This window comes from Pinus tabuliformis, chromosome 1_2 (genome assembly GCF_031772625.1).
Source record: "Pinus tabuliformis cultivar Carrire ecotype Pingquan chromosome 1_2, CPIR1, whole genome shotgun sequence".
Classification (NCBI taxonomy): domain Eukaryota; kingdom Viridiplantae; phylum Streptophyta; class Pinopsida; order Pinales; family Pinaceae; genus Pinus; species Pinus tabuliformis.
This window is the reverse complement of record NC_142298.1, coordinates 1,177,392,174-1,177,419,204: the sequence shown is the minus strand read 5'-3', so window position 1 is coordinate 1,177,419,204 and position 27,031 is coordinate 1,177,392,174.

Sequence of the window (27,031 nt, the reverse complement as noted above, 5' to 3'; positions counted from 1 at the left end):
AACCACTTGATTACCAGTCGATGATGTAAACTGTTAACAAGCGTGAGAGAGACCACCAGTAATGTCAATGGTTCTCAAAGTACCAAGCACAACCCGTGAAATGTGAATAGATGTTTTGATGTCGAACACTTCACGGAATCCTTTGATCGAAAGTCAATGATGTAAACTGACGTCAAAGGCGATAAACCTGCCATTGATGCATGCAAACTTCAAGGTACTGTCGATTCCTAAGTCATCTTTCTAGATAATGTGCTGATGTCGATAGAAAGCGACTCGTTGCAGGCAAGCCCACAACACGAAATCATTGTTCAAGTTGAAGAAATGTTGCTGTAAGGACTGACTCAGGGATGGTCAAATGGATGACAAGTATCTTGCAGATGAAAGTTTTGCTTGCAGACCTCTTGAACACATAACGACACGACAGATGGCTTGGTGACGAATAAATCAAAGTGAATCCCGAAACCCGGCTAAAGACTTTCAAAGTGGTTTGGTCAACTGTGAGGTAAAAGATTTCCCAACCCAGGTGAATGAAAAGTGTCGTGTTCAAGAGTGGTAATAAAGTTTCTTTTGAGACAAAAGGTGACAAATAGGTTCATTCTTCTCTCTTTTCCCCCACCATTTCTGGCAAGTACCTCTTTATTTTTAACAAGCTTGAGGAGGATAACATATGCTTGATTGTAAGCTCATCCTTCGGACGAGTCCAACCTAGTTTAAATTCGAACCCTAGGAAGGAGTGGTTCGTTCCTGTTTGTAATTGAACAGGTCCTCTACTGTAAAAGTTTTAACGAGCCCAGTATAGGAGAAACTCGGCGTTTTTCAATTTTAGAGAGTCTGAAAAAACTAAAGGAGACTCCACGTTGAACTTTTTCGTACATTTGTGTCCCTCAAGCCCGAAAATGTATAAAATAATACCTGGGGGAACCGCTTGATCTTGCGACCAAGGAGTACTTTCATAATAGTGTCGTTGACCTGAAAAGTAAAAAGCGATCAAGGACACGTCGTTTTATTTCCTTATCGAGTTTGAAACGACAAAAACCCGGCAATCTTTTCCTGATTTTACGGTCAGAAAAGAGCTAAAAGGGGACCGTCTTTTAATTCCGTTTTAACGAGTGTAAAAGAAACGCTCGGCGATCTTTTCATGTTTTAGGAGTTAGAAAAGGGCTTAAAAGATGACTCTGATATTTTTGTTTGTGAAAAAATGACAATTTCCCTCGAAATCCATTTGTCCTGCACAAAAGCAACACATTACTCATACCTGTTTAAAATAGGCAAAAATACATCGAAAAACATCTTTTCATGGTAAAAAATGAACTAATTCATCCAAAAAACCTATAAAAAGACTTTTTACCATGTCATTTTTACCGTTGAACTGTTGAGGTTGAAAAATGAGCTTTTGACAAGAAACTTCCCGTGGTCGCTGCGGAAAATCCGACTGTCGGAATTGAACGCCGTCTTATCCAGGTATGTTACACATCCTACTCTGCATTTCTATCCGTTTAGAATTAATTTTTAGGTCTTAGTTTCATTTTTTGGGGGGGTTTTGGTTTTGGAATGCGCCTCTCGGCGGACACGGGTGCCCTTCGGGTGACCTGCATCCCCCGACTTTTTCCTACACAGGAAAACGGTCGGAAGACGCAGCCCGCCTTTAGGGCAGCCGCGTCTGGGCGCCCTGTGCTGTAAAGTCGGGGTGCATCTTCCGTGAAACGCGCATTTCAAAACCCCAACCCCCTCAAAAACTATCTAAAAATTCCCAAATCAATTTCTAATGACTATTTCTGATGTGCAGGGCATTAACCATGTTAGATTGGAGAGAAAGAGAGCATGTAGAGGATGATGAAGCTGCAATAAATCATCAACCTTCCCTGGATGCCCTAAGAGCATGCGGATTATACAAATATTGGACCATACCGGGCATGAGGGGCCAGGTAAGATTCTTGGAATGGCTGGTTGAGCGATGGAATGTTCAAGAACAATGCTTTTACATAGGAGGGCACCAGCTCGAGATAGAGCCCTCGGATGTATACTTTTTCACTGGCTTGCCAAACAGAGGTGAGCAACTCAGTCTTGCGGGGACTAGGCCGGGTGGCCAATCCCTTGATAGTCTCCGCGACGAGTGGTGCACACCTGGGGCTCACCATTCGAAAGGCATAGAGATAAAACACATCACTCTGCGTCAACTCAAAGTCATAGCGTTCACGGTTACCAGAATTTGCGGCGCGGCCGCTTTACACATTGCTTCCGGATCCCAAATGCGGATGGCAATTGACTGTTACCAAGGCACCATTTTCAACTGGTGTGACGCTGTGTCAGCTCATATGAAGAGCCAACTGACCAAGTCAAAGAATGGACGACTAAATACTTTTGGATATGGGCCTCTAGTCGTGAGCTTTGCCTTGGAGAGAGTTCCAATGCTGATCCCTCAGCAACTCACTGTTGATATCTTGGGTCCTCGGGAGCCAAAGCTGATACGATGGGTTACGGTGATGGCCCGGCATCCTGACGAGGGCGCGACAGTGGTTCGATTCTCAGATAGTTACTTTCACTGGTTAGAGGACCAGGTTTTTTCGATACAGGACTTTCCGTATGCCGGAGTAGACTTTCGACATGATTCTTCCACAGGGAGAACAATGGGATGACAGAGGTACTTTATTTTTCACAAGTTTTCAAATTATGTATTTTTTTTTTATTTTTCATATATATCGTCTCAAAACTAACAGTAAAATTTTCAAAATGCAGATGTTGGTCCACAGCGTCCAGCCAACCTCCGGCCTTTTGATAGACTACATCCAGCTGCACCGGTACCGGTCCCACAGGACGCGGCTGCAGAAGTACTAGCTGAGTTGGAGCATGATCTAGAGCGTCTCACGGCAGATATACCTGAGACTACTATGGACGACATTCCTACCCGGCTTCAGCGCTTCGTAGTCGTGGTCCCTGGACCGTTTAGGAGATTTTTGCGTAAGGTAGCCCACGCAGTGGTGTCATACAGAGAGCACCACCAGTGATTGACTAGTCACTTTTGTAGTCACATGTGACATTTTGACTTTTTGTACTATCATTTTGCCGATCATAAGGTGTTTTCAACCTATGATCGAAGACGATGTATATATTTTTTGACACACTTCTATCTATATATATCACTATTACCGGCTTATCCTGTTTAACATATGTGATGAAATCTTTTTAAATTTACTTGCATGATTATCGTAAATGTCTGTCCAACATTCGAGAAGCAATTGCATCTGCTAATGTATTCAAAGACCTTGGAATATGTTGATATTCAATGTAATCAAATTCACGTTCCAAGAGACGCACTCTCAAAAACAACGTTAATAACACAGGATTTCTAATGGCATAAACTCTATTAAGCTGTAATACAACAAGTTCAGAATCTAACCTCACTATCAAACGTCGAATTCCAAATGAAATAGATTCGGATAATAATTCAATCACTGCACTGTATTCTGCAATGTTGTTCGTTGTTTGACCGAGGCTTACCCCATGCATAGAAACTAACTCGTCAGAGGGCGAATAGATAACCCAAGCTGCGGAAGAGATATTCCGTGTACTACGACAAGCACCATCAGCGAATCAAATGTATGTTTGGAGAGGCGTCGACATCTGCAATATCAAGAGTAAAACCAAGATAAGCCAGAATAACGACAAAAAACCACACTCTCTAAGCTAAGCACACTGACTAAACTAACACACTCGCTAGCTAGAAAGAAAATCTAACCTATCTAAAAATTTCTCCATACCCATCATTTAAGCATAATACCTCTTTAGGTAAAGTCCATTTCTGGGTTTACCCAAAGAGTCCCCATCAAAGTCAACTAGCTCATAAGCCCCTTTTGCTAGCTTTCGCTTTACAATGTAGGGCCCATGCCACATGGGAACGAATTTTCCGGCACCTATCTTATCGTTAGCTTGATCATATAATAGTACTAGGTCTCCTTCCGAAAAACTTCGAGGGGTTACATTTTTATCATACTGAGCTTTCATTCGTTTCGCCTGAGTCTCGATAGCTAATGTAGCGTCACGTCGAGTCTCATCTAATTTAGCCAAGTATAATAACCGTTTCGCCTCTTCAGAAGTAGCTGGAAGTAATTCGACAGCCATTTGAAGTGATGGGATCTCGCATTCAATGGGTAACACAGCTTCCAAGCCATAAACTAGCTGGAAAGGAGTGAACCCGGTTGAATTTTTCACTGAAGTTCGATATGCCCATAGCGCCGAAAATAACATGTTGTGCCAATTCGTTCGATGGATACCAATGATCTGTCAAATCATGATGACTAGAACTTTGTTGATTGACTCAACCAAACCGTTGGCTTGCGGATAATAAGGAGTAGAGCTATCGTGGCGCAAACCAAGCTGGCTTGTTAGCTCAGTCATCATGACGTTTCGAAAATGGCTCCCATGGTCAGTAATGATTGCTTGTGGGACACCAAACCTAGTTGTGATATGATTGAATACGAAAACTGCAGCTGTCTTGCCGCTTGCGTCGAATGTAGGCATCGCCTCGGCCCATTTAGTAAAATAATCAACCGCGAGGATGATATACGCATGCCCCCCGGCCGAGTGAGGGTTACAAGTAATAAAGTCAATACCCCATTTGGCGAATGGACCAGCGGCAATTATAGGGTGGAGAGGAGCAGGTGGAGCGCGCATCTTGCGATCAAACACTTGACAGTTGTGGCATTTCCTGACGGCAATGATACAATCCTTAAACATAGACGGCCAGAAATAGCCAGCGCGCAACACCTTCTGAGCTGTGGCATACCCAGACATATGACCGCCACATGCTCCAGAGTGACAATCATTCAAAACTCTCTCAGCCTCTTCGTGAGTTAAACAACGTCGAAAAACTAAGTCTGCCCCCCGGCGATAAAGTGTATCCCCAATAATTTTAAATTGCTGGGATTTAAACCGACTTTTTCGACTTTCTTCCTTGGAAGCTTCAGGCCGAAAGGTTTGGGTTTGGAGATAGATGATTATATCCCCATACCACGGATCTAAAGTACTGATAAGAAACAAAGAATCGTCCGTAATGGACTCCTCTGCCACAGTCTCTGTGTCAGCACTCGGGAAATCACACATCAATTCCGCAAAAACTAAGGATTTCTTAGACTTGGACTTCTCGAACTCCAAGTCGAACTCTTGCAGGATGACAATCCATTTAGAGTACTTGCCCCCTAGCAGTTGTTTTGTCAAAATATAAATCATAGGGTTGCAATCCGAAATAACTGTAGTTTTACGGAGGAGAATGTAGTGACGGAAACGCTGGACAGCTTGAACGGCTGCCAGGGCCAATTTCTCCACATGCGAATATTTTAACTCAGTGGGATTTAAGGTCCTACTAAGATAATATATCACATGTTCCGCTCCGAACTCATCTTCTTGAACTAACACCATTCCTATGGTGGAATGCGAAGCTGCGAGGTATAAGAAGTAGTCCTGGTTGTAGTTGGGAGGATGCAACAACGGTGCATGGGTCAACGCGTGTTTAAGTGCATCAAAAGATTGTTGGGCAATCTCGTCCCAAAAGAATTGTGCGTTCTGTTTCAACAACCGTGTAAAACCTTTAGTGACCTCGGCGTAGTTCGGGATGAATCGGCGTAAAAAGTTCGCTTTCCCTTGCAAACTTTGGAGTTGGCGCAAACTCGAAGGAGGAGGCAATTTGATGATAGCTTCGACCTTCGAGGGATCGACGCGAATGCCGGTTTTTGAAACAACAAATCCCAGCAATCGACCTGTTTCTATACAGAAAACACACTTGTGGGGATTCAACCGTATTCGATAATGCCTACACCTCATGAAGATTGCTCGTAGGTGGACAAGGTGATCAGCTCGATGTAAAGAATGAGCAGGCAAATCATCGAGATACGGTTGCACAATGTGTTTGATGTCATGAAATGCATAAGACATCGCCCGTTGAAAAGTGGCTCCGACATTCTTAAGCCCAAAAGGTAACTTGCAATAAGCAAATGTCCCCCATGGACAAATGAATGCCGTTTTTGGTTGGTCGGCAGGTAGAATATTGATTTGATTATAGCCTGAAAAGCCATCCATAAAGGAAAACAGTTCACTTCCGGCACAATCATCAATAATTTGATCGATATAAGGCGTAGGATAGTTGTCTTTTGGACAAGCTCGATTTATATCCCTATAGTCGATACAGATTCTTATTGTTCCTTGTTTCTTGTTAACCGGAACAATATTCGATACCCAATCCGTTAACGGGATCGGATAAATGAAACCTGCTTTCAACAGCTTTTCGACTTCTGCTTTAATCGCAGCCGCTTTTCGAGGGTGAATCTGACGCAACCGTTGCCGGACGGGTTTAGCATTCGGGTAGGTCTTTATTTCATGAACAACAATGGCAGGATCAATTCCCGGCATTTCTTCGTAAGACCAGGAAAACACGTCGCGGAATTCTTGGAATAGGGCCTTGTAAGTTTGGATTTCATCTTCTGTACAAGCGGCACCTATATGAATATTTTCCTCGATTCCGGTCTTCACTGAAATATCAATGGGAATAGTACGAGAAATATTCCCTAAATTCAACTCTGAATCAGAATGTTTCGTTGGATCCTGAGCGTCTTTGACATATTCAGCGGTAAAAATAGATGAAAAATCATTTTCAAATGCATCATCCTTAGGTAAAAACGAAGATCTGTGATGGAGATCCTCCCATGGTAGATCATCTACACTTAGGATTTCGCGAAGTTGTTCGTCAGATGACACGACTTCGGGAAACGCTATCCGTTCTAAGGTTGAGGTGAAAAGTGATTCTTCACTGACCACATTCATTTGGTCGATTTCGGTTGAATGCGAGTCGGTAAAAGACACGACAGCTTCATAAGCAATTTCATACGGACTCAAAGGCATAACATCACCGAATGAGTCTATCTCAGAGTCAGATGGGACAATCCAAGGATCGTCATAAATAATGTTTTCTGATGTAATCATATGAATTGTCGCAAATGAAGGGTCTACGTTGAGTGGAGGGAGAGGAAAAGTTCCCAGTAAACAGGAATCCTTAACTAAACCTACACCAACGTCCCTATAAGGGATTGTCGTCTTACCGACATGCTGGATAGTTTCTGAAGAGGCTGGGTCGGATGAAAAGTATGTCAGCTGATCAATAGTCACGATCTTACCGTTATATGGAAACTTAATTACTCTGAAGACCGATGAAACGACCGCTGTCATAGCATATGACCAACTTCGACCCAAAAGAAGGTTGTAGTCTAGAGGGGCATCAACCACTTCCACATCCAGACTAACGGTTTTACCTTCTACCCCTATAGGCAATTCTTGTAAAATACCAAACGGACGGAACCCACGGCCATCAAAGGCCTTAAGGATGGTGGGGGATTGGTTCAACGGAGGAGAACCAAGGGATCTCCAACATTGAATCGACATAATACACGTAGAAGCTCCCTCATCAATCACAGTCCGATGAATAGGCCTGTTTTTGACTATCACTGGAATTTGGAAAGCCATTTGATGAGGGAGACGCGGTGTACTATTTTCTAGATCAAAGATCATTAGGTTCGGGTCCTGAACATCGACAGCTCCAATAGCCGACAAAAGCAATTTCCGTTGTGCTGGGCATGATTGCAGCACTTCGAGTGCCGACATTGCTGAAGGTGAAACAACTAAGTCCTCAACAATGTTGTAATTCTGGGCTGCTCTCGCATGTGGATTGAAAGCAGACCTTCGAAGTACACCCTTGGCGGGCGGCTTAATCACTAAGTCTGGGTTAGGTTTTTCGATCTGTAGTGGATCGGAACCAGGAGCTGAGGTTGATGGGTTAGATTGAGAAGATTCTGCTTCCTTACCATCAACAGGAGCCTTACTACCATAATCTTGCGATCGAGTCGCAATCCTCACATGAGACATCATCAAAATGGGTTCTTCACTGGCATTCGAAGAAGAACCTATCATCTTATTCTCCTGCTCCGGAAATGGATTTTTTAACACAGCAGGAGTGGGAGAACCTTTGACTATTTTCACAACCTCGGCCCGATGAGGGCAATCTCTCGTAAAATGATCCTCTTCACAAATAAGACAAGGATATCGAGGTTTGCGTTTTTCGTCATTGGTTTCCGACTTTTCAGTTTTCTCCTTTGGAGCCTTGTCTGCTTTAGCCTTCTTCTTTCCTTTCTTCTTTCCACCGTTTTTTGATTTGGCCGTAGATGACTCTACAGCGTGAATGTCGGCGGTAAGTTCAGGAGGAGAAGACTCTCCTGTCGGAGAATCAGGCAAAGTGATAATTGGAGTATTTGAAGCCTTGGAAGACTTCTTCTTGCTCTTCGTATTCACGATACCAATCATACCATCAGCGGCATGAGATCCCGAAGGAGCAGCAGCGATTTGATTCGACTTTGGAAGATCCGGGATCTTCTCGTGTAACGTACCTGACTGAGTGTAAACTAAGTCAAGGTATTGCCCTTGAGCAATGACTTGCTCCTCAGTAACTACTCCGGCCTTAGCTACATCTTCAGTAATCTTCGGTAATAATGATTTGACAAACCATTCAGCTAAGATTTGGTCTGGGATAAAAACTTTCACTAATCTCCTTCGACGTCTCCACTCATGGATGTGATCAGAAATGTACGTGGACGTCGATTGTTTTAGCGAAGTTAATAATTCTGTGCCGTTATCGTATCTGACCGGCAACTGAAAGTGAGTTAAGAACGAGGTAGCTAACTGGCTAAAATTGTTAAAAGAGGCCCGTGGTAACTCAATGTACCACTTGGCCGCGAGACCAATGAGTGTACGTTGAAAAAGACGTAAGCGGATGGAATCATCTGAGATAGAATTCGAAGCACACCAGAGGTGGTAAGTCATCACATGATTGGACGGATCCTCTCCAGACTTACCTTCGAACTTGGGTATATCGCTGGGCAACTTATTTGGCATTGGCGGCCAGAACTGAAGATATTGAATTGGATCGTTCGTTAGGCGCGTCAAGTCGGGTAAATCCAAAGTTGCGATAAACGGTAACTGCCGGTTAGGATCTCTAAAACTCTGGGTCACAATACCAGCCCCAGGAGGAGGATATCCAGGATAACTAGGAACAGGAGTCGCATTTGGGATATTATATCCTCCTGGAAAACCAGGATTAACCGGACCGTACTGGGGTTGTTGAGGTTGTTGATAAGTGTACCCAGGATACGGTTGATACTGGTAAACCGGTTGTTGGACAGCTTGCCCATGTTGGTACTGTCCCTGGTACGGAGGTTGAACAAATTGAGGTTGAGTAGTGACAACCGTACTTATACCAGGCTGTCCTACAGGCATCTGGACCGTGGTTTGAATCGTAGATCCAGACAACGGTAAAGATGTCTGAGGTGTGGTAACAGGGACAGTAGAAACTGGAGCCGTCGATACTCCAGAAGTAAGTATGGTAGATGTAGCGGTAGTTGCAGCAGCCGTTTGAGATGGAGTACTAGGTGCAATTGACGGCTGAGTAACTACCGAAGTTACAGAAGTTTGAACATTTGGCTGGACAGGTTGCGGTTGCTGGGTTGGACCAGAAACTACGGGTTGTCCAGCTTGAGGAACCATCTGTACACTTGGCTGCAACACCTGTTGACCCTGTGATGGATCCCATACTAACATTCCAGGGTATTGACCCGTAACAGGTTGAGGATACTGAGATCCATAACCAGATTGAGGGTAGGATTGATAATTGTAAGGTGCAGTTCCCATACTTGGAACATATGACTGACCTTGAGGCGGTTGATAACCTTGACTTGAGTATTGACCTTGAGGTTGATAACCTTGAGGTAAATACTGATACTGGGGTTGACCTTGACCTTGAAGTTGGTACCCTTGAGGTTGATAACCTTGGGGTTGATACCCTTGAGGTTGCCATCCTTGGGGTTGCCATCCTTGAGGTTGATATTGATACTGAGGTTGACCTTGGGGTACATATTGAGGCTGAGGTTGACCTTGAGGCACGTATTGCACCATAGGTACATACTCACTTTGAGGTTGTCCCCCAGACACGATTTGTGTACCTTGAGGTTGCCCCCCAGGCGTTAACTGCGGTTGCCCCCTAGGCGGTAATTGGCCACCTTGAGGTTGGGAAACGGGAACTGAACCTGAACCTGACATCATGTAAATGTCTCCTACACCCAATGGTATATTACCACTGTTTCCAGCAAATAACCCATGATCAACGGGTTGAGGAGATGCCCCCGCAAAGGTACCAGAAAGTGACTGATACCCAGTGGGAACAGAAGGACCGCCGTGTAAAAAAGATTCAGGACTTTGAGTAAACACGGACGACTGACCAGACATATTTACAGGAGTATAAATACCTCCAGGTGGAAAAGGAGTACGAGGTGTAGAAAAACCTACTGAGTTGTCTAAAAAATTGGTTAACGCAAGGTACCAAGAAGTACTTCTAGGAGGACTGTAAAAGATGGATTCACGCTCCCTTAGATCAATAGTAAGTTGACCTTCAAGGTGAGAGACACCTATATCCTCTTCTGGAGCAAGTTCTTCTATAGCAATCAAACCAGAAGGAAGATTTTCGGTGATAATTCTTTCTATTCTCGGTGAATCAGGGACACTAGAAGTTGGAGTAACAGGTTCGAAAATTTCAGGTTCTTCGCCTGTTTCACTGGCAGATGAAAAACTACCAGCAAGCTCGGAAACTGTAACAGTTTCGGGATTGTAACCTGTTTCTAAACTTTGGTAATTTGGATGGACTACCAAGGAAGATTCTCCTTCTTCAGGTGAACCTACTCTACTGTCACTAGGAGGAGTTACAAGGACCTTTAACCCTTCGTACTGACCCGGAATGTCTTCAGGAGATTCACCCCGTGATTTACGGAGTTTTCTTAACAAATCTATTCCGGTAACAATCTCAGGAGACTTGCCCCGAAGTCTACGGGACTGTCTCGGTAATTCCGCCACAATTAAAGATTTTTAACTACAACACACGAAAACAAAGTAAAAATTTCAAATCAAACCACCTAAAGTCTTCTAAAGAAGCAAACAAATTTGAAGCACACGCCTAAAGAATCTAGAGCGTCAAACCAAACACAAACAGTAGTCTTCCGGACCAAAAGCGCTAGTTGGTGATTAGGCCCAACCTCGCAGGATTCAGTACAGAAATGGCGGGTGGAACAGTTACCCCGGCAACCTGCTTAATGAATAGACCGGCACAAGTTCCTCCACTTTAACCGTCTCGAAGTGAAGTGAACCCCCCGGAAAATCCAAGTGAGTATAACCGACGTCTGCTCCAGGTACAGTGGGACCTTCCCTCCACCGTCACCTCGGTAGAACCCTAAAGATTATGGTCACTAAAGTTACCAATCACAACAATTACACCTGGGGGAACAGTCTAAACTCCGACAGCACGCAAGGGCAGAGTAACAAGCTCAATCCCCTTACCGGCTCCTTGACAATAATCCAAGGTTTACCGATAAGTGACCCCTGGCTCCTCGACAATGGTTAATCCGAGGTTTACCGTTTGTAATACGTACTGTCTGGCGTCGTTCCCAACGAGGGGGGAATGATCCCCTCACTGGTTCGGACACGAGCTCGTGCTTCTCCTTTAAGAGGAGCTTTCCCAGAGTGTAACTGAAACAATTGGATTTATTCTACTCAAGATAAACTATCTGTTTGGTTTTGTAGTCTTGGAGAGTTAAGTACTCACCTACTCCAAGACCCTAGCCTAAGCTATGTTGGTGTTTCAGAGCCCTAGAAAAATAAAAATTACTAGATTGATTTTAATTTAAGCGTTACTTTTAAGGTTGTTTCTTAAGTCAAAAGGTGATGGAAGTGAAACTAGTGGTGTGTTGACTCGACTCGAAACCACTACAAAATGCACCTAGGATGATTTACCCACTACTTTACTTTTTCGATGAATGGATTAACTAAAAAGTTGAGAGAATGCAATCTTTATAAAAGCAACTTCTTAATTGAAGACAATCAAAGAAACAATTCGTTTGTCTTTTCCAAGCATAAAAACATGACCGCTCTTTACATGCACGAAAAAATCTTTTTCTCTTTCAAAAACAAAAAGCTACTTGAAACAAGACTTTTAAAGAAGATGTTTTTGTATTTTTCTTTTGATAAAGCAAATAAATCTAATGTAAACAAAAATCAATCTTAACAACTATTAAAATCTACGAAAATTCACTCACAAGCAAACTAAAAGGTAAATTTACTCTAAGCAATCTTAACGAGGCCAAAACCAACAATGATTATTCTAAGGTGTTTTACTTGATCACAATCAAATCAAGGACTAGCTTATTGCAGAACCAAAAACTAGTCAAAACAAAACTCTAATCTTTTTGTTCTTTTGTAAAATGGAAATCAACACTTTATAAACAAGTAATTCGAAATTTGACCCAAAACAACTTAAATGGCAAGCTGCTCACACAAGGAGACTTTACGACAGGCCCGACTTCTAAGAAGGCTGACAAACCAGAGAGATCTAAGGCTGGACAACTTTCTACCGTCAAAGTCACTACAGGACCTATCCAAAAATCAAACCCTAGGCCTAAATTTCGTTGAAATCCACTAAAACACTCAAAGCTCACAAAACAAGTTCAGGTGAAAATTTTTGACAGGGTACTAAAGGATCTGGGCAGAAAACACTAAGAAAAATCAAAATCTAAAAGCAATTAAAGCAAAAAATGGAATTTTCCTAAATTTTACAGGAAGACGCAGGCAACCCGTTATAACAGGCGCGGGCCCGCTCTGTGCAAACGGCAACAGCGCGTCCAAAGACGCACTGTGCGGTACTCAGAGGGTGCGTCCTTCTGGAAAAGTTAAGAAAAACCAAATCTAACTAAATCTAAAGCTAAGCCACCCAAATACTAATTCTCACAGTCAAAAACCAGAAAATAAAAATGATTTTCTCAGAGCAAAGTTCACACAAAGGAAAAGACTTTCTCATTAATGGATTCCCCAGTGGAGTCGCCAATTTGTCGTGACGGAAAAAGTTGTTTGTGCGGACACAACTGACCTCCCTAGGAGTCTAAACTCTCTAGCGACAAACAAGACAAAATGGAGTGATCTTTCTCTAAATACACCTTTTAAAACATGAAAACTACAAGTGTTTAGGCTTACCTTATTCCAAAACGCTGTTGTTGTAGTCCGTCCTTGCCGATCCGGATGAGCTCCTCCTTCACATCAATTCCTGCAACCACAAACAATCAAACAATTACCAAGCACTTGCATTTCATATAATAAAACATATATTCAACATGCAGACCAAGGAACACATGAAATAACTCATTAACACAAGCTATTGAGAAAAATAAACCAGTTTGTATTAATAACGAAACAAAGAAACTCTTACAACCTGGCCTTGGTGTTGTGCAAGTTCCTCCCAGGGTCCATCAAGGGTTTTCCTCTACTTTGACAAAGCTCACCCACTTCCAAGTAGAATCAAGCAAAGACAATCTCTCCTCACAAGGTTCTAAATGGGAGTCCTAATTCCTGCAGCATTTACCCAAAGAAAATGTATAGCTTCAACCTCCTCTCCTTCTGTCCCAATGCCTTTATTTATAGTGCTGTAAAGAGGTTATTCAGGTCCACCATCAATGGGATAATCCCCCTCTTTGGGTGGGATAGCTCCCTTATTGATGGGATAAGATCCTCCTTAATAGGGATACATGAACCAACTGGAGGCGCATCCATTTCATCAAACCGACCTCTAGAAAGTTCTAGAAGTAACCACAAGTAACTTTTTTAAGATGAAACTTGCGCATTTTGCCTTTTACAGAAGGACGCACCTGTCCCTTAACATACAGAGTGTCCAAGGACGCAGCTTTTGTGAACATTGTGAGCGTCCCCGCAGGTAAGGCTAGAGAGAACCTGCGTCCCCAGAGATAAACACATTTTTTACAAGACTTTATCTCTTTTTTGAGTTTGAGATGGATAGCAGAGGCATAAGACTTGCCTAAGAGGGTAGCATGACTGTTGATTGAGCCATACTAACTGTAAATAGTCATGGTGACATTTTTTAGTGTAGCAGTCACATGTTCCAAAAATCAATACATCGTGCCTATTAATTTGAAATCAATATTCACCAATGCTAACAACCTATAAGCATAACCCCTTACTATCCATGGTTCACACTAAGGTAAAAGGAGGAAGCTACTATAATGACCCGATATCCAATGTCCAATTATGGAAATGGGATCTCCAAATCTCTATTAAATTTAACCATACTTGAAAAGAAATTGATTTTTGTTTCTCATACATTTGTATGAGACTAAGTAAACAATATTGCACTTATTCCACTTGTAACATCATAACTAAAAACATGCCACTTTTCCATTTCCTTACATGTAACTTTTCAAATTCCTTGCATGAAACCTTTCAAATTCCCTACATGCAACTCTTCAAATTATTTGCATGAAAATAGGCATATATCAGCGACATTCATATTATCATACTACAATACTATCCCATCCAAGAAAAAATAACATTTTTTTCAAACAATTGCCATACTTTTACATTTTTCTTCAAACAACTACTATACTATTACATTTTTCTTCAAACAACTACTATATTGTTGAATTGAGGCTTTTATGATCCATATCAAGTTTAAGAGAAATTCTTCGACGTAAATCACATGATAAATCATTTGTCGACGCATTTCAAACCAACAAGTGTGGTTCATCGTCAAGACAAGTTGAAGAAACAGATCCAGCTTGGCATGTTAAATAGTGTGAGCAGAGACTCCAAAGGCTATCCTGACTAACGACTAATTTTGACTTTAGGACCAGAGTCGAGATTTAATGGAAATTAGTTAAATTATGTGAATATATAACAATATAAAATAATTTAAAAAATGTTAAAGGTTAGTTATAAAGTTATTAAAAATTATAATTTGTTATTTAAATGGGACTTAAAGTATAAATTATACGTATATCTATATAAATATAAAGAAATATATACAAAGGTTAGAAAAATATTGGAATAATAAAATTGAAATAAAAGTAATAATATATAAAGATTAATTACGAAAGTTATAAAAGGTAAAAAGATTTTATTTCATTTTAATAAATAAATTCAAGATAATAATAATAATAATAATAATGAAAATTAAATTAATAAATAAATCAAGTGAGCGATATTAATAAATAAATAAATAAATAAATATATATATATATATCTATAAAATAATAATAATAAAAAACATATCTATATATATATATATATATATATATATATAGACAAAATGAGAGACCCTAGGAGGAAGGAGAAGACAAGGTTCCAAGGAAAAACAATGACATAAAGGGGAACCAACGAAAGCAAGAAAGGGTAAGACTAGGAAGAAAGGGTCGGGATCCAGCAGTTACTGATCTTCCAGCCATCATATCTATTGAGATTGCTCGGCCTTCTTTCAATTTCAATAGCTTCCCTGAATTTACGGTGATGGAACTGAGCAACCCTAGCAATAATCTTGGCCTCCTCAATACACACATGATGCTTGGTCTTTTAAATTATTTTATATTGTTATATATTCACATAATTTAACTAATTTCATTAAATCTTGACTCTGGTCCTAAAGTCAAATTTAGCCATTAGTTAGGATAGCCTTTGGAGTCTTTGCTCACACTATTTAACATGCTAAGCTGGATCTTTTTCTTCAACTTGTCCTGACGATGAACCACACTTGTTGGTTCGAAACACGTCGACAAATGATTTATCTTGTGATTTACGCCGAAGAATTTCTCTTAAACTACTATACTATTACATTTGCATGTAAGCATTTCTTCAAATTAATATAGCAAACTATTTGCATACAAGTAAGAATATATCAACTACAACAATACTATTACACAACAATACTATCCCCAACCACAAACAACATACTCATTGGGGCATTTTATCAAACAGTTTGTATGCAATTAATCATTGAACCATTTAAGCATTTCATCAAATACTTTGCATGCAAACTAATATAGTGAATGATTCAATGCATATATCCTAAACTGTAGTAGTACAAGTTATGGAAACTGAACCATATGATCAGTGGTACTATCCCTCACTATGGTTCAAGTTTCAAATTTTTAAATTTCATAGATGAAAAGTTATAACAAAATACCAACACAATCCTATTTGGTACATTATTCTAGGAGTATCCAGAAATCTCGATTTACACTGGTCATATCTCATAAAATATAGCAAATAAATGTCTGACATTTTTCTCACAATATAAGTGGGATTTCCTCTCATTGTGGAAAATTTTTTAGCTCCTGAGAGTGCCTAGAATAAAAGTTATAACAACAATGTCAGTGTGACCTGTTTGAGGCATAATTTTAGGAGCATTCAGAAGGCTCGACTCTCTCTACTCGTATCTCCTAAAATATTGTGACCCAATATCTGAAACTTCTACCACATAATAATTGGTATTTCCCCTCATGTGGACGATTTTTCAGCTTTTGAAAGCCTACATAAGATAAAATTATTGCAGAAATGCCAACGTGACCTGTTTAAAGGTCCATTTAGGAAGGTCATCTTCCTTAGATCATAATTTCTAAAGTATTGTGAACCAATATCTAAAATTTTTACCACATTGTCAGTGGGATTTATCTTCAGTATGGACAAATTTTTGACTTCTAATATTCCACAGAAGAAAAGTTATAATAGATATGACATAAAGGTCTAAAAATTAACCTTTGTTCTTCATTTTACCTATGATAAAGCCCATCCAGTCCAAGTGTTTGAACCATGCTCTGATACCACTTGTAACACCCTCCGAGGTAATTGTGCATATAAACAACATAATAAGAACATAAATACAATAAACATATCAGCCATTAAAATCCATATATATATATATATCAATACATTTTCACATGAAAGTCAAGGGAATGAATTTTTCATTAATAAATGCAATGAACCAACCGATGATGGGACTATCACGTTCCACCCGATCATAGATTAGCTGAGCCAAGTCTCTCTTCAGTCAATCACCCCCATGCCATAGTCTAAGCATGAATGTGGGACTCATAGAACACATCAAAAAACACCAATTAATGTGTATGCCACCGGGGTTCTCCGCCTACATCGTGAGGAATTTGAGTGCCTCCTAGTCTCTTAGGCTTTAGCGTGCATCTGCAGTTTAATCTAGGGATCACTAGGCCCTACACTAAGACATGCTCTCTAGGCTTTACTGTGCATTCCATCCCGGAATCAGTAGGCCCAACGGAGAGAAAATCCACCTCTTGGCTTTACCATATATCCCACCATTCACCAGCAAGGATTCCTAGGCCCACCGAGGCACACAATCTGGCTTTACCGTAACCCACAATCCAGTTCAGGGGTCACTAGGCTAGTGGATTTGTGCATCCTCAGTCTGGTTCAGGGACCATTACCACCATTTGTTTGTCAATTTGGAGATCCACCCCACTCAGCTTCGAATCCAATCTGACCATCCCCCACAAGACGCATGAGAGAACCCATCTCATCAACGTTATTAGGAAATGGAAAGGTGGTGGGCCCTAGTATTGTAGCAATAATGCTACAACTCCTGGAACTCCCTTCTTTAATTTTATCAACCCGGTAGTTCGTAACAAACTTGGAAGCGACGGTGCTGTATGCACAAGTACTAGCTCTTGCCGCAGCTGTCACTTGGTCAGCTGGCACAAGTCCGCTAGGAGCTTAAGCCAACTTCTATGAGCTCTTAAAAGAAGCTTTTTAATTGATGGATGAAATCTAACTCGAAGGAAGCTAATCTAATTGCGAAAAGAAAATGAAAGCCAAAAAGGAACGCAAACCCTAGCAAACCCTAATTCTACCAGCTAGTCCTACTGACGCAAAGGAGAGCATGCAAACTACTGAAAGAGATGCCATTACTTCTAGGAAGCTAAAATGCATGTCTCTAAGTTATCACTATCTGAAGAAAACATCTTTTTGTATTTTTGATTAAGTTATTAGAATTATCATGCATGTGCTTTTAACTAGCTTTTCACTGTGCAGAGGTGGATCAAGGAGGAGAAGCTCTTGGGAAAGGTTGGGAAGGTTCAGAGAGGGTCTAAAGGGTCCCTAACACCCTTCCAGAGAGTCTCACAAAGTTTGGCTGCCAAGAAACCGTGTTTATGAGCTTCTACAGGAAGTCTGCAGGGGTTCTACAGGATGTTCAGGATTTCTACAGGATGTTCTGTAATTCTTCTACAAGATGTTTCGAAATGGGATTTTGGAGCATGGATGGAGGGAAGAAGATGGAGGAATGAGTATGGAGGTGAAATAGGGGTGTGAAGAGGTCTAGGACTTGGTGAATGAGGCTAAGGAGCGATTGGATTTGTTCAAGGATGGAGGAAGCGATGATGCACAAGAATGTAGGAATTAGGGCAAGGTGGGGAAAGTATGGCAAATGAAGGGTACGAATCATGGACTAAGGGTTGGAGCAGATTATCTGATGGATTATAGGTAGATAGAGAAGGATAACAGGTGCTCTGCAAGTTATTTTTCGAATTTAACAAAAGAAGACTTGGAAAATCAAGAACCTAATTACCTTGACCTAATCTGACCTAGATAATAGCAAAAGAAATGGAACAGAAGTTTATTTGCACAAAATCAGATGAACTAACTATGCAATTAAGCAATCATAACCTTAAGCATGCAGTCAAAACTGATAACAAGTTTGAAAACTAAGAATCCAACACTAATACTTGCATGGTGAAGCAAAACAATGTTTTTGTGGGCAGCAAGGTCACCTTTGTCCCAACTCACGATCCCACTGAGGGAGAGGTAAGATCAGAGGTGCTTGAGCCCCTTTTTCCAAGGATCCTTTATGTTATTATTCTATCCAAATCAATCTGAACATGAAAATCTACTTTAATCATCAAAAGCAACCTAAATAACACAACAAGTTTTAAATCTAAATAGCAGATTTTACTCTAAGAATGCAGCAAAGACACGTGAAAGTAAACAAAGGAGGTATTGGGCGCTTGAGATGGGCCCAACCCCAAGAGCTACAGCCTCCTAAGAGAGATTTAGAGCTGGTGCAAATCTGGATTCATCTTTATTGATCAAGAAATGAAGAGTTACATCAAAACTGTCCACAAGGAGAACTTGAAAATGAGCTGACAGCAAAACTAATCTATTGCCTAAAAATCGAACTACAAAATGACTACAACAAGGCTATGAAATGACTAACTACCAACTACAGAAGTGACTAACCACTAGCTAACCAAAATGAGGCCCTAAGCCTTCTTATTTATACAAATTGAGGACCCCAACAGTCCTCCTAAAATTTAGGGACTCGGCTGCCCAAAACTTGTAGTCAACAGCAATCCTACTTGACTTGCTTGGCTGCCCTTGTGCTAATTGATTTGGTGGCCTTTGAACTCCAAGCTGATGGTGGAGAATTCGAGGTAAGGGCCCATAAATGAAGGGGACACCTTCCTACAAATCCTCTCCCTTGTTCTTCCCACGAATTTGGCTGCCAAGTGCTCATTACGACCTTCAATTTTGTCTCCAAGTTGACCAAAAAGGCTACATAAAGCACCCATTAGACTTGTTGGCATAATGACTAACCAAATTCACTCTATTAGCATAAATATAATAAAAAACATGCAATAAACTAATGATAATGGTGGATTAAGTCGAATTAAGAGGTTGAATGAGCCCAAATAATTATCCATTTTTGGGGCTCATCACAAGGCTAGGCTGAAAATACTATCACACCTAGCAAACCCATGCCATGGTAGAAAAGAAACACATGCAATCCCATGCATTCCAAATCTAGCAATGAAAATCCACATGCAAGTTGATACCTGCAATGAACCCTGTTGTAGCTTCTTGATCTTGCCTTTCCATTCTTGATCTTTGCTTCCTCTTGCCTTCTTTGCTTTTCTTTCTCCAATGCCAAAGTGCTCCAAGAAAACTCTAAGTGTCCAAGAGTATGAGAGAGAGAGAGAATAACGAGAGAGCTCCAGAGCTAAACTGACCAAGTCTTGCCCACTGATACTCATAAGCCTTTTTATTAATGAGGCCTCTATTTTCTTCACTTTCCATTATTTTCCTTCAATTTCCTCCTCACATGAAGCTTGTGACCTTTCACCTCATTTTTCTACTAATTTCCATTATTTTTATTTATTTTCCTCCTCACATGCAACCTGTGACCTTTCACCTCCTTTTTCTCCTAATTTCCATTATTTTCATAAATAAATGTGTCAAAATTCCTTTTTGCCTCTTTAATACCTTAGCCATTGCCTTTGCCAATTTCCTTAGCCATAAACAACCAGATTAACACCCCCTAGGATTTATTTCCCACCATTCGGCTTGGAATACGTGTCCCATCATCCGTGGTATTTATATATTTTTACATGAAAATCAAGGGAATGAATTTTTCATTAATAAATGCAATGAACCAACCGGAGATGGGACTACCACATTCCATCCAAAAATAGATTGGCTGAGACAAGTCTCTCTTCAACTAATCACCTCTGTGCCATATTCCAAGCATGAATGTGGGACTCATATAACACATAAAAAAAAATCGAATCGATTTGGATGCCACCGGAGTTCTCCGCCTACACTGTGAGGAATTTGAGTGGCTCCTAGTCTCTCAGGCTTTACCGTGCATCCGCAGTCTGATCCAGGGATCACTAGGCCCTACATCGAGACATACTCTCCAGGATTTACCATACATTCCATCCCGAAATCACTAGGCCCAATGGAGAGAAAATACACTTCTTGGATTTACCATATATCCTGCCATTCACCAACAAGGATTCCTATGCCCACCGAGGCACACAATCTGGCTTTACCGCAACCCACAGTCTATTTCAGGGGTTACTAGGCCAGTGGCTTCATGCATCCTCAGTTTGGATCAGGGACCACTACCACCATGTGTTTCTCAATTCAGAGATTCACCCCACTTAGCTTCAAATCCAATCCGGCCATCCCCCACAAAATGGATGAGAGAACCCATCTCATCAAAGCTATCAGGAAATGGCAAGGCTAGGCTAAAAATACTGTCACACCTGGAAAAACCCATTCCATGTGTTGGCTCAATAAGATGTCTTTTTACAAGAAATGTAATCCCTACATTAGTTGTCAACCCGAGGTAATTCTTTCTATTTCAAGAGTGCCAACACAGTATGTGAAGTGAGGCTAGAAGTTATCTAATGATGAATCATTGCAATCATTGAAGTCCAATTCTTCAATTCAATTCACAAAACTCTGTAAAGAACTATTTATGAAAGGAATGCTCGCAACACCCTATGTAATTCTATACAACTTGTCCCAAAACCAATTGGAACTTGAATGCAAATGAGAATTACATGGAGAATTATTCAAATAAGCTTGAGACTAATCACACTTAATCAAGTAAAGAAACTATGATTATCAAATAACACTAACAACTCAAATCAATCTGCATTACTAAACAACAATAACAATCGACAATTGAACAACAATCAGCAAGTGAATATCAACGGCTATAAAATATTCCTAAATAGTAAACATTCTTTATTGCAATCTGTAGAAGTTACTCAATTTTGTCTCTCAAGATCTATGATAACATTTATTTAATTTGAACAACAATCAACCATACATTCCTTCACTCTAATCAAGGAGCTTACTTAAGTCTATCTCACAACCTCAATATAAATCTAAGTGAACAATGATATAAATCAATATCGCAAATCTTCAAGATAAACAAAAGAGCTAAACATTAAATCAAATACAAACACTAAATTTAAACTGTAACGCAAAGGAGCAGTGGAACTTCTTGTGACTGGGCCCGTAGTCACCAAAAGCCTCTGCTAAATAAAAAATCAAAATACGGAGATGTATCAAGCGTAACCCTCTTTCATTAACTTCAAAGCAACAGCTGACAATGCACCGAATTAATAGTGTTTTTGCTCCAAAGAGAATAATTACATATTAAAAGTCTGAACTCTCATATAGTTGCCTTTCGACCTTATATAACATAAAAGAGAAACTTGGATAGAAGTAAATCCTCAGGATCAGGAGATCCTGAGGATTTCGCAATACAAAATTTGATCATATGATAAAACAAGAGTACTCGAACTGATCTTACGCTTCCTTGTCTGCCCCAGATGCCATAGCTTTCCCCTTTATGGCCTCGTGCTATCCTTCCAACTGAACAACTTTTACCCAATTGCATCTTTGCATACAAAGATAGAAAAGAATCAATTTTTCATACTAAATTCGCCTATTCTATCACCAAATAGTTTCTTCCAACTTTGACTGATATTTTCCTCATTTTATTCTATAAATAGAGATAATATTATAAGGATGAATGATAAATGAAGCATTAAATGAAGAGAAATCATACCTCTTTCTCGTCCCAACATACTCCCCATCTTACCTTGTTGCACGTCCTCGTGCAAGAGTATAGTTTAGATGCAACTATGTGAGGGAATAAGTAGGGTATACTTCTTCCCTGTAATTCCTAAAACCATTCTTTTTCTTGAGGACAATGAAAGCCTGGGTTACCTCATGATATTTTAAGTTATAATCACTATGGTATTGATCAGGAGGGTACCATATGATTGGGGTTCTGTAGTGGCATCCTATCCAGTCTGGTCCCAATGTTAAAATCATATTGCTATATTTGAAAAAATGGGAAGAGGCAACTTGGAAGTTACGGTATCCGACCTTTGCTTTGATGGTGCCAAGGCTTCTTCTTTAATATCCTGGAAGTATTCCTATCCAGCTTGAATGATATCAGTATGGATTGGCCCCAATTTTCCTACGACACCATTTTTCTTCATAATCTGCTTATGCTGGACAGATAGGAGCAATGTAGGTTCTCCTTTGACCCATAGGTCAATGCCATTAATTCCTTTTGAATGTGTTGTAAGCCTTGGCCCATTTTAGCTAATTAGCAGCAAAGGAAAGGAATGCCTGATATTGAATGTATCCTATGAAAGGGGCAGGGTGGCTATCCCTGTCATCCTTTAAAACAAAATTGCATATAGAGCTCACAAAGGAGGCGCTGAATCTTCTCATTGTGTTCCATTAAACACCTAATAAAATCAGGAGTGGTTTTAATTTCTGCCGATTTACCAGCCTTAACGGCCTTAACTTTTAATAGGAGATATCTCTCCATAAGAAATAAAGCATAATTAATAACAGGAGCTCGACAGGATAGAGTGTTTGAATAGAGAGAACAAACAGTCTCCATTTGTTCTCTAGCTTTCTATAATTGACCCTCTAAATTTTCAACCTTCTTTTGCTTAACCTTGCATTGAGAAAAATTCTCATCCTTCGTCCTGGTAAGTGCCTCAAATTTCTTCTTTAGCCCTTGGTGTTCGTGAAAAGGGACCACCTTTTCCTTGTGTTGAGCTAGCTCTTGATGAACTATTAAAAGCTCATTATCTAATTTTCTAATAACAACTTCTATAACCAAGGGAGTGTAAAGAGGCATTTCATTTGTTTGGACCTCTGCATCTTGGGTCTCCTCACGGTCAGTCTGCATAGCAGCTTCAACTGTTTCCGGAATTACAACTTGAACATTTTCTTCAATATCAGTCTGGACAGCAGTGTCCACATGGGGTAGGCCGTTTAAGTTCCTTGTGAAAAGATACATGGCTTCTCTATTTGTATGGTAGTATCTTCTCTAATAGCAGGCACAGTCTGGGTTTCTCTTGGGCAACCCCTAAGAAAATTTGTTTGATTCTCTGCATCCTTCACAGAACATTGTCCCTGCATTCTCCATTTCTTCTTTCAATTTCCTCGTTCTGGTTGCTTCTTTTAACCAGTATTTCAACTGCCTGATTACTTGCTTTTTTTTTTTCTGTATTCTCTAAGCACCTTTTTTAGTTTAAATTTGTAGCGCTCTTCTACTCTAGGGCTCCCATCTGGGGCTGCATTACCTTCTGCTACTTGCACAAGCTACATTATGTTATCATCAGGAATGTTCCCAATTGGAGTTGTGTTTGCTGGCGGGATTTCTCCTTCCAACTCATAATTATTATTCATTTCGTGTTCAGGAGATCCCAATGCAATGGTGTCTCCTGAACATTCATCATTCTCGTGGTCTTCTTCTTGGTAGGCCTCATCCATGGGGGACTTTGAAAAGGGAATATCACTTGGTTAATTGGCATCCTCCAAGTTTTCACCTTGAGGATTTCTTTCTGCTGGGGTTTCTTCGAGCTCCTCAGCTTCGAGGGGTGTTTCCATATTAGGAATTGACTCTCTCCGCTCTTCCATGGCATGAGTGCATGGAGGGGTTTGTTCATGTCCAGAATTGTCTGCAGGGACCAATCGATCAGGGGTATAGTTCTGTCTTTCAATGTTCCTTAGTTTTTCCCTACCCTGGGTAAACATTTCCATGCTTCCCAAAACCCTTGCCACTTCCTCCTCATAGTATTGCAAAGGAGGGTCTTGGGGACTAAGAGGAGGTGTGCGGGATGGTCCAGCTTCTTCTGCTTGGATTGGAATTGAGCCACTGGGCTTTTACTCTCACCGAGCATCTACGCTTAGTTGATTCTAGGGGTGTAGTGGGGCTCTTTCGTTTTAATATTTTCTTTGGGCCTGGGGTTCTTGGTCTTTGCTGCTCTGTTTCCTCATTTTCTGGGGTGGAGCCAAGGTAGGATTTATGATACTGTCCCATGTTAGTTGTTGTTGTGGCAGTCTATTTGTGATGATTAACTTAATTAACCCATGATGCCTAACTACACTATGTGGGTCCTTGGCTATCCTTACCCGTCGAGCAACATCGTGTAACAGGGAATTTAAATAAAATGGTAAATTAACTGAAATTATTTGCTTTAAAATGGATAGGAGTTCTAGTTGTCGAGGATTTACCACGTCATGCCAGCCGTCACAAGTGATATATCTTTAGACGATAACCGCCAACTCTTGCCATGGATGTTGCAACGTCGAAGGATGAATTCCTTTCCCTATTCATACCAATCGCTTGCCTGGGTCTTGGAAGGCTTCAATTGCGCTGTATAAAAGGATGCGTTTATCTGCCCATTTCACCCCTTCCGCTGGAAGTCGGGTGACTTCGGCCAGGAGTTCTTTTGAAGCTACCATGCTTATGCCTTTGACCACTGTACTATCGTTCTACATATTTTGCAGAAACTCCGGTGTTAGCTCTTCATGTAATCCCTGCAATATATTTAAGTACTGCAACCAGCTAGCATTTTCAAGGATTTTGTGGGCTTGATCCGACAGGATCAGTAGTGGAGGCTCATTGCGAATTTCTCTTGCACCCATAGCTGCTGCAATTGAGTTTGGTTATTCTGAATACAACTGTGTTTTACCCTTATAATGCAACACAACAGTGATGTATTATCGTTTTTAGTTAAGTCATCCATCCTGTCAGCCATACTTAACTCAAAATCGTATGTTCGCATGCCTGACATAATGGTTTCCATTCTTCAACCAATTAAAATTTCCTTCTAATTATTACATATTCCTGCACATCATGCAAATTGTACTCCGGAGGTAATCCAAATGATTATCACACATTTATTCATAATTGGAATACGTGTGATCCATACGCAGGCCATCCCCCCCTTCTGATGAGAGAAGGGTGTCAAGATCCTTTCAGCACGCAGAAAAAAGGCAAGTAACCAATGAAAAATAAATGTCGGCAACCAATCTCAAAAGCACAACACACAACTCAATAAAGCATTTAAGCGACATGCGCTATCAGACACGAATTGGCCAAAATAAAAACAACAATATCAAGTCATTATGTCAAATATTTTACCGTAAGCAGAATTAATCACATCAGCATAATCGACGGTTTATGTTTAATGGTTGTCATTTAATACGTGGACATATGGGATATGATAAATATAAATAAAAATTACCATGCTATGCAGCTTGTAAAAGTGCTACCAAACAGAGATTTTTGTGTAGAAATAGATTCATAGGTGATAAGAGGTAGATGTCATATGGCAATATAAGATAATACTTCTATACCATAGTAGAGCCACTACTTCCAGCAAGCATTCATAGCCTCGGCAGGGTTGCTTTTTAACCCTCTCAAATGAGCCAGAGTCCTTTTTACAGTTTAATTTTTTCTTTCTTTTGTCACAAAGAGACCACTATGATGGCATGGTGACCAGATAACCATACTGCCACCCACCAGGGTGAAACAAAGATGATCAGGATGGCTTGTGATGATACCCCCTGTTCTTCTAACAAATTATCTATCAAGAAGATCATTACCTTGGTTTGGTAGCCAAATTGGAATGTCACCTGTTACATTCTTATGATCATGGTAGGCTGGCTCATGATGAGACTGTTGGCATTATGACACATATTTGGCACTATGTCATAGGTGTTGTCCTTGATGGCAACTCACTCAGATGACAGATCACAGTTCAAGCTCTTAGAATGAAGAAAAATAGGTATATGTAGGTTCCCCATTGCTCAATCCGTGTATACACATGGGTTCACAGACCAAAAGGCACGTATGCATATACACACACTTTCACGAAAGGAAAGGCGCGTACATTTTTGAAAACTTGGTTTTGGTCTGTGGTATTTGGTCCATGGTATTTCGACCCATGGTATTGGTCCAAGGTATCTTGTCCAAAGTGTTGACCACAGGTATTTGGTCCAAGGTATTGATTCTAAGTGGTTTTGGACCATGGTATTGAGTAAGGCCTAAGACTATAAAAGGAGGAGAAGATCATTAGGGAAAGGCACTCAAGCAATGAATATCTAATGAAGTATAAGATCTAGAATACAGGTCATTGGGTTATGGTGCATAGCTGGATCTGAATCAATGATGAGCTTGAGCGCTTGATGAAGGATAAGTTCTATTGATGGGTCAAGATCTTCAGGCTTGAAGAGAAGTATCTTTATGTGGTTTTGATCTTTTATCTAAATATTTGGTGCATGTCGTAATCGATAAATCTGATGATCTGGGTATAGTTGATGTCTGAATAGTTGTAAAGGTTAAATCATCTTTTACATATCTGTAAGCAGGTTCATTACAGCGAAGGCATGTATACACGCTGGTTTGACATTTCAAAAAGTGTGTATACGCAGGTTTGACTTGATAAAAGTGTGTATGCATGCAGGTTCGTCACATTGA